General features: G+C 40.4%; 1 long non-coding RNA gene across 1 annotated transcript; it reads left to right on the top strand.

The window, feature by feature from the left end:
• Nucleotides 1-4,630: 4,630 nt before the first annotated feature.
• On the top strand, nucleotides 4,631-8,191 carry LOC129462643 (uncharacterized). Its single transcript, XR_008650908.1, has 3 exons — nucleotides 4,631-4,752; nucleotides 7,606-7,829; nucleotides 8,150-8,191. It is a non-coding gene; the product is annotated as an uncharacterized lncRNA (long non-coding RNA).
• The last annotated feature ends 283 nt before the right edge of the window (nucleotides 8,192-8,474 follow it).

The raw sequence follows: 8,474 nt of genomic DNA on the forward strand, positions 1-8,474 counted from the left end.
CATATTGCTAGAATCTGCATTATGAAGTGAAAAGTCAATGTTTTGCATTTTAGATCAAATTAACTGGAACATATGTATGGATTTAAGAAATATTTTCATATGGTTATCCTGAAAATAAAGGAAACAATGTAATTGAATGAGCTGGTAGATGACATCACACTGAAGTCAAACACAAGATACAATAGCTATAAACTTCATAAATCTCCAAATATTAACGAATTATAGAAAATACACAAATGTAAGTATTTGTTCCCATTGCATTCACCGATTTTTCTCAATCCTCTAATTGGTAACTGCTATTTTTAAAGAAAGGAATTGAACATGTAGGAAAGCATAATGTTTGAGTTGGTTAAGAATAAAACTAAAAAGTATGAGGATGGGTCGGGCGCGGTGGCTCACGCCTGTAATCCCAGCACTTTGAGAGGCCGAGGCGGGTGGATCACGAGGTCAGGAGATCGAGACCACAGTGAAACCCCGTCTCTACTAAAAATACAAAAAATTAGCTGGGCACGGTGGCGGGTGCCTGTAGTCCCAGCTACTCGGGAGGCTGAGGCAGGAGAATGGCGTGAACCCGGGAGGCGGAGCTTGCAGTGAGCCGAGATCACGCCACTGCACTCCAGCCTGGGCGACAGCAAGACTCCGTCTCAAAAAAAAAAAAGTATGAGGATGCAGTAAGTCTCATCTTGTCTAAATGTTTTGGATCTGCTTAAAATGAGGATATTGCAGTGAGTTATTTTAAAAGAACATCTTTTAAAATTGAGTTTGTATTATTTTAGAAATGAAGAGATAATTATTCTGATCAACAAATGATCAAATCAGCTAAACAACCCTTCCATCCCGGATTTTTGAAGCCAAAAAAAGGAAAAATATTAAGACAAAAATTGGAAATGGAGGCAAAATAATGCTAATTTATTTAAATTAGTCAACTTTTTACTTTAGTTATGTAGTCAGTGACATCCTAGATTTAAACACCGTTTGAAATAGGATTTTTGAAATGCATCAAAGAAGCAGGGTGTGGTGGCACACACTTATAGTTCCAGCTATGTGGGAGGCTGAGGAGGGAGGATCACTTCAGCCCAGGAGTTCAAGAGTAGCCTGGGCAGCATAGTGAGCTCCACCTCTGAAGAGATGCTATGTGATGACTAAAGCAGTGAGTGTGGTATGTGGACTTGAAAGTGAAAGGAGCAAGGTGAAGGTCAAAATTGAATTGGAGGAAGAAACATCTTATTAAATGAACCTTGTGACTCCCTTCAGATTCAGCAGTTGGTCAGAACATTGCATTCTCCAAATGCCAATTTTCCTCCCCCTCCCCAGCAATTTAATCCAGAAAGTAAAGAATTGGGATAAAATTATGCGTCCCAGGTTAAATGTGCTGTTATCATAATATGTGTAAGAAGGGAGACAAGATGATTTCCTTTAAAATTTGATTTTTATAAAATAGTTCAGATTATCTGAGATAATCTTTAATACCTTTTCCTGCTGAAAAACTCCTTGAAATTCTCTGAAATATAGCTCTGTTCATTATCTCTTTCAGAGAAGCTGTCCATATGGTCGTCACCTCATGGAATAGACTCAACCCCTTTTATCACCACAGGCAAAATTCATGGGGAGTTGTACTTCTCTGATGACTGGAATACATTTGGAAAAACTTAATTAAACTTAAAAAGCTTTCTGTCTTGGCACTTGGGAGAGATGTTTGCATTTTAGAAAGTTTTGCAATCAGGGTGTTTGGCTGTTTGTTTACTCTGTCAGCTGGCAACCTCCCTGAGACCAGGAGCACCATTGCGGCAGGTGGTATAAAGTATAAAGGAAACCAGCTGGGTGATGAACAACCAGTGCAGCCCTGCCAGAGAGAGCCACATTTCAGGGGGCACTAATCATCTCAGTGGAGTTTATTGCAGTCCTCATCATCCCTGATTTAGTTTGAAATGAGCAAGAAGAAGAAAAAAAGGATCCTCATGAAAGTTCTCAAAACCCCAGTGACTGCAAGTTATACTAGCAATGTACTTGGAACAAATGGATCAGAAATCAAACTGACATATGTGCTTTTTGGTAGCTGAAGCCATGATTATGTTTCACAGCAGATCTCAAAGGTAAACAGGTGAAAGCTTGGATCATGTGCAGGGAAAAGAAACACCACTAGGCTTATAGGTATTTTTCTTTTTAAAGTTGTGTTGTTTGAAGGAGAGAGAACTCTGGGGATAGGTAAGAAGGTGAGAAGAATTGGAAGCTTTTCTCCAACTTCTTAATGAAGGGATGGAGTTTCCCAAATACAGAGATTTCATGAAGTTAATGTATAACAACTTCTAGGAAATAGACTAGATGAATAAATACAGACAGAGATTCCTGGGTTGGGATTCTGGATGTAACCTCGGTAAGTTGCTTTACCTTGCCAAATCTTACTTCTCTCATTTACAAAATAAGAAAAAGAAGAGCATTTACCTTGTCATTTCGTTATAACAATTAGATCACACAGATAAAGTGCTTAATGGAGTGCCAGACACATAGAGAGCATGTACAATGTTAAGAATTACCATGATCAGAGAAAGGATTGCTTGTGAGCTGTAGGAAGGAGAGAATGTATTTTAGAAGATGATGCTTTGGGAGGAACTGCAGTTCCCAGAACATGTCTGTCTTTCCAGCCTCAGAGGCAAGCTTTAGAATCTGTTGCTCTGTGCCCTCTTCCCAGCCCTCCCCAGCCACACACTAGATCATTGCTTCTCAAATCCTGGATGAGAAAGCACCAGTTTTTCTTTTTCTAAATTCCCAATCCATTGTAGACTACATCTTTTTATAAAATAAAATTGAAAATAATTATTAGAAACAAACAAATATAAAAACATAAAATAGAAGCCTGCTGATCACATGTTCGGATATTTGTCCAATTGCTCTAAAAGCTTCTTAATGCCTACTCTCAATTTTATACTCATCTTGGTACGATAACAGACAGTTTATGAATTGGCACCTGTGCATGGTACTTGCTTCGAGGAGCACTGGTCTAGATTATCCCATGACTTCTACTTTGCCTTAAGTCTCATTGAGGTGTCCCTTGCCCTCAGTGATGAGCTTTCTTCCATCTCCCCAAGATTGGACCTGTTACTTCTCCAGTGCTTCTCTTGCACACAATGCTTTCCCAGAACTTAAAGGGACTGTGTCTTTTTCACCTTCCTATTTTCATTGCTAACAAGACCTGGGACACAACTGATGCTCAATAAGCACCAAAAGAATGCAGAATGCATTTATTTCAAGAAAGTAGAGAATTAAGGTGCATATTGTTCAACTCCATAATTTCTAAACTTGGGTTGTGATCATTCTTGGCAATAATTACACTCACTGCCTCTTTGGAAAAAATACTTTCTTGGCAGGAAAATGAAATTAATAAACAACAGTATATTTAGGCCCTGAGGAAGTCTTATTCATAGAACTTACCCAGAAAGTAGATTTTATTCACGAGCTTCAGGAAGGAAATTGAAGGCTTAATTTATATTTGTTTCTCAGAAGTAGATGTATAAATCTTTGGAAACTTTTTCTATCTTTGAAATATGTTGCCTTAGACAAGCCTTGATTCTGATGATTCACTGAAGACTTACTAAGAGCATAAATTGATGTAGAGGACAGTTGATCCAAACACCAACAAGGGATAATAGAAATACCAGCGGCTGCCTCACCAAGGGAAAAGAAATGATTTTTAAGGATAACTTCTTTTTCCCTTATGGCTAGAGGAGAATTGTGAAAATATGTTTCTATCTTCTCCATGTAGTTTTGATACTACATCTTTGAGAGAAGAAATTGCTGATCGCCATTTAATAGAATAGGTCACTGAGTGGCCAAAGGAAGAGAAAATGCTGCTTATTTGAAAGGTTACCAATTTGGTTATCACTTTCTGGATGAGGGTCAGTATTTCCTAGTAATTCAGACCAAATAAATGTTGAAGACATGTCAATGAACTAAGCACAGAGCCCAGTGTTCCTTGGCTTTGCTCTGAGAAGAGAAGCGATCTCTTCTTCACTGAAGATTTTTCATCTACCCCCGCCCCTCCACTGTTGTTAGCAGGGACATGGATCCAAGACTGGGAGGCATGAACCCCTCCCCATGCCCCAAACTTCCTGTCTGTAACTGGGAAATGGGGCTCAGGTTGTGTTTGTGATGCCAAACATCTTGGGACAGACCAGGAAGTCTCCTACTATTAGTGGGAAATTATGCACAATCTAATCACACAGACCCAGTGGCACACACCTTCAGAACAAGAAACTCTCAGGGCTGTGGAGTAAGAGCCAGGCATATGGACCCGTCATGTGTACACTGTACATGACTTATGGATTGGGCTGACAGCTTTTCTTGCCCCCGCATACAGCTATTTATTTCTATATGTGTATAGCTTGTTATGATTAACAAATTCAACATTTTATAAAGAACTTTTATATACATCTCGTAATTTTTTGCCAATATGTTTTTTTCTCAACAGATAATGCAAGTACCATTGCTATCATGTATGGGTTTATGAATGCTGAGATTAAGAAGGAATCGTGAGTCTCTACAAGGTTGGAGACTGTGATGTGCCCTGCCTGGCTGGCTCTGGCTTCACATTCTGCATTGTGTGTGCAGGGAGCTTCTGGACACTCTGACGAGGATCTGGTTACCTCTGCCCAACACAGAAGACAGGTTGAGGAAGACAGAAAGCTGAGGGGTTTCTTCAGGGAAAAATAATCTCAGTGTAGCATCCCTGTAAGCCTGTCTCCGTCTTACTTGAAGGTGAGTTAGGGACACATGGAAACCTTATGTCCCCAAACATCCCCCACATACGTTCTGAAAGTTCCATGCTCCTGTAACCGGGAGAGCTCACCCTTCACTGTGGAGAATCCACAGTGGACTGGGCTCCAAATACCTGGTTTACAATGAAGCCATGTTAGTTTACTGCCGTGTTGAAGTGACACATCTCCCGTGTTCTTTTCTTGAAGAAACACCTTGATTAGAAGAGAAGGTGTGAGGTTTAAGGAATCTGGGAAGGGAGGAGAGTCCCATGGAGGGAAGAATAGTGTGGGTTTTTGTGCAATTAATTTAGATTTTAGGCATGATGGTTTTATGTCAACATGTAACACAGGGAGGAGTCAGGAACTCCCATCCAGCAGAACAGGATAGGGTGGATGGTGGTCTGCGATGGAGGCAGAGATTCAGCCAGGTGGGAGAGGCCCAATGCTTTAGTACAATTCCAAAACAGTCCTATTTGAGGCAATGACTGGCCCTGGAGCTTCAAGCTGGCCCTAACAGCAGCATAGAAGTAGAGGCATGAGGCTGTGTGCAAGTGGAGAGTCCTGTGGGCTGCAAGTCAATGTTCAGGGCGTCTGCTTTGGAGAACAAGAATCTCATCACTAGATAGGCTTTTGGGGAGTGGGCTCCAAATACCAGGAGAGGGGTGGACACAAGCCTTTAGCATCATGGGATGAGAGCCAAAAGCCGAGGGAGGTCATGGATCTAAGTGATTACAGGAGCGACATGTGGCAACAAAGACTCCTTGGGGGCTACCATGGGAACGCAGTGCATAGTACTGCAACATCAAGATTTAGGATGAAGAAAAGAACTAAGTCTTGGGGCCATAATGATGGAAATGACAAGGCCATAGGCTGAGGCAATTTGAGTACAGCTAAATACTGCCCAGCCTGTAACTGAGTCTGTTTGCTATGGTGGTATTGTTACTGTGCCTCAGGACAATTTACTAAGGAGGGCTTCAGACAGGGAATTTGGTAGTGATGCCTTCAAAGAAAGGAAGTCCTCTGAACCTTCACTCTACCCCAGGGAAACATGGCCAGCTTTGGTCTAAGATATTCAGCCTCTTTAGCATAGCAAAATGAAGCTATTCTTGTGTCCCTCTAGTGCAAAAGTTGTACATTAAGTTGAGGAGCCATATCATAGCCACATATAAAAGGTTTCTTTACTGTGGCTGTTTTCTTCTGTGCATAACTGCTCTTTGAGAAGTATGGGAAGCTGGGAGCAGTGATACCACAGTAGGATTTAGGCATTTCTAGGTCTCTTAATTAAAATGTCACCAGCAGAACTTCCCTTATTACCTCCTCCACTGTGAAACTCATCATGCATAATGAGGACAGGAGAGTCTGCCACAGTTTCTGGCACTGGAGAAAATGAAGTGAATAGGGAACACAGCAAGATAGACTTTGTTTTTTTACCAGTGCTTGGAGTGGCCCCAAGGAGAAGGGAGGATCTTTTGGCCACCCTGTTCATCCTTACGACATTGATGGAATAAAAAGGAAGAGACAGAGATAGAAGAAGAGGTCTAACCAATTTTGTTTTCAAGATTGAGTCCCTAGAACACTGGGATTGAAACCTGACATGTCTAGGTCACTTCCATGGGTGATGGGTCCCTCCTGAGAGGTAGGGAGTATGATAAATGTGTAGGATTAGCATTTTACTAGTGCAGGGACCTTGCACTCTTATTTAACTGCTCTATCTCCAGAGCTGAGCCCAGATCCTGACATATGGGAGGTCTATAACAAATATTTGTTGCATTTATAAATGAGTGGCCTTTTTCTCTCAAAGGCTGACAAGGACCTCTGAAGACACATTTACTTACTCAATAGCTTCCATTCAGCTTACCATTACCAGCAATGAGTAGTTTATACATTCACAACAGTCCCGATAAAACATCATAGCCTAAGATCATTGTTTGTGGAGAGATTTTGAAAGACTCCAGTGAGAAGCACTGTCTTCACTGTAAGTAAGCAGATCTGTTGCGACACTTCCAAGATAAAGATAGCGAGCTTCAAAACCTATGTCATACTTATATTTTCGATAGAAGGTGTCTGTGTAATAGCACCTCAAGGAACATAAGAAAGCATTTTCATTCTATCATATGAAATATACGCTACATATTTATCATTGTTTTTTGGGGAGGAATTAATGAAATCTGTGACATGTACCCAACAAAAGTTGAGTGTGAATGGAGTCACTGCTGGTACCAGCCACAGGATGCTCTGTTGCTGCTGGGTTTAGAGGGGGTTGCTTCAATTTCTTGCTTTTTTTTTTTGTTTTTAACCTGTTTTTGTGTCTTTCCTTCTCATTTTCAAGTTCCGTCTCTTCTCATTTTTTTTTTTTTGCTTTTTTTTTTTTTTTTACATGCTATTTGCATTTCGTTTTATATTCAGCTCTGTTCTGGAATTCCCCAAGTGTTACTCCCCTCTCCAGTAAACCCCATGCAGAGCAATGGCACACAGGAGGCATTCTCAGCTTCACATTTGGAATGAGCCAGTCTAAGAGATCATCTTCTTATGAAGGGACAGAAAGGTTCTCCCTGAGGTTATGCCAACACAGAGATATTTATCAACTAGTTCTTACCACTAGAATTGGAAATTATATCAGAGCAGTTTCTTGAAGCTGTGTCTAATATGTGTAGTCACTGAACAAAACTATTTGTTGACTACGTGACTGGCTACTGAATGTATATATAAATAGGCATGGTAAATTTTACAACTTGACATAAACAAATGTAGACTACTTGTAGTCATGCCATCTGAAAAAGGTGAGCAGCTTTTCAAAGATTCCATCAAATCTCAGGAAAGCAAAAGCCTCACATTCCTTTTTCTCTATCCCCAGGGACTTGCTTGGATTTCTCCAAATCCATCGTTTGTGTTGTGCCAGGCCATGACTATTTCTCTCTGTGATAAATACTTAATGCAAATGGCAAGCCATCCTGAGGGAGCCTGGCATCTGTACCTACTGAGAAGGCCAGCAAACAGTGTGTGAAGCACCGGCGTCAAAGGCCATTAATGCAAATGAAAATTAACATTTTTCATCAAGGTCTAATAGTACACCAACAGGTAGGCCAACCACTGTGCTGCCTGTTTACAGAAACACGTTGCTAATCAGTCAGCACAATCCACTCAATACCAGTGTTCCTCCACATTTGCTTCTTAAGCCTTTTGAGAGCATTAAGTTAGTTTCAATTAGTAAAGCTAATGTGTGCAGAAATATTGAACATTTTAATTTAATGGAAAACACCCTGCTGGGTGAGAAATATCATTTCTATCTGGAGTCCATTTTTGTTGCACAAGCTGTTGGCTGCATATCTTGAAAGGTTAACCACAGGTTCATTACAATCCAAAACACTGATGTTGACATTGTTTTGCATTTCTTACAGATCATTAAAAAGCTTAATATTCCTTTCTTCAGTGATGAGGTTCCATCTGGAAGTTAAGGATTTAATTTGTGGTTTTGAATTTTACCTTTTTCCTGTTAGAGCACAAAAGAAAAACTATTGCGTTATGAAAGTTCTCTATCATGTGAATAGTTTCCATACACATACAACAGTGAAATATTGCCAAGCAGCAATAATGAAACAGTCACCCTTTTCCTCATGATAGCCATATACATTCTCAGCTCTCCAATTCATTGCCACCATTAGCTCTGTTTTATTTATTGTGCCTGAAGCCTGATTTCCAGTGGGAGGCCTTGTATAATGGAAT

Source organism: Symphalangus syndactylus, chromosome 14 (genome assembly GCF_028878055.3).
Source record: "Symphalangus syndactylus isolate Jambi chromosome 14, NHGRI_mSymSyn1-v2.1_pri, whole genome shotgun sequence".
NCBI lineage: Eukaryota > Metazoa > Chordata > Mammalia > Primates > Hylobatidae > Symphalangus > Symphalangus syndactylus.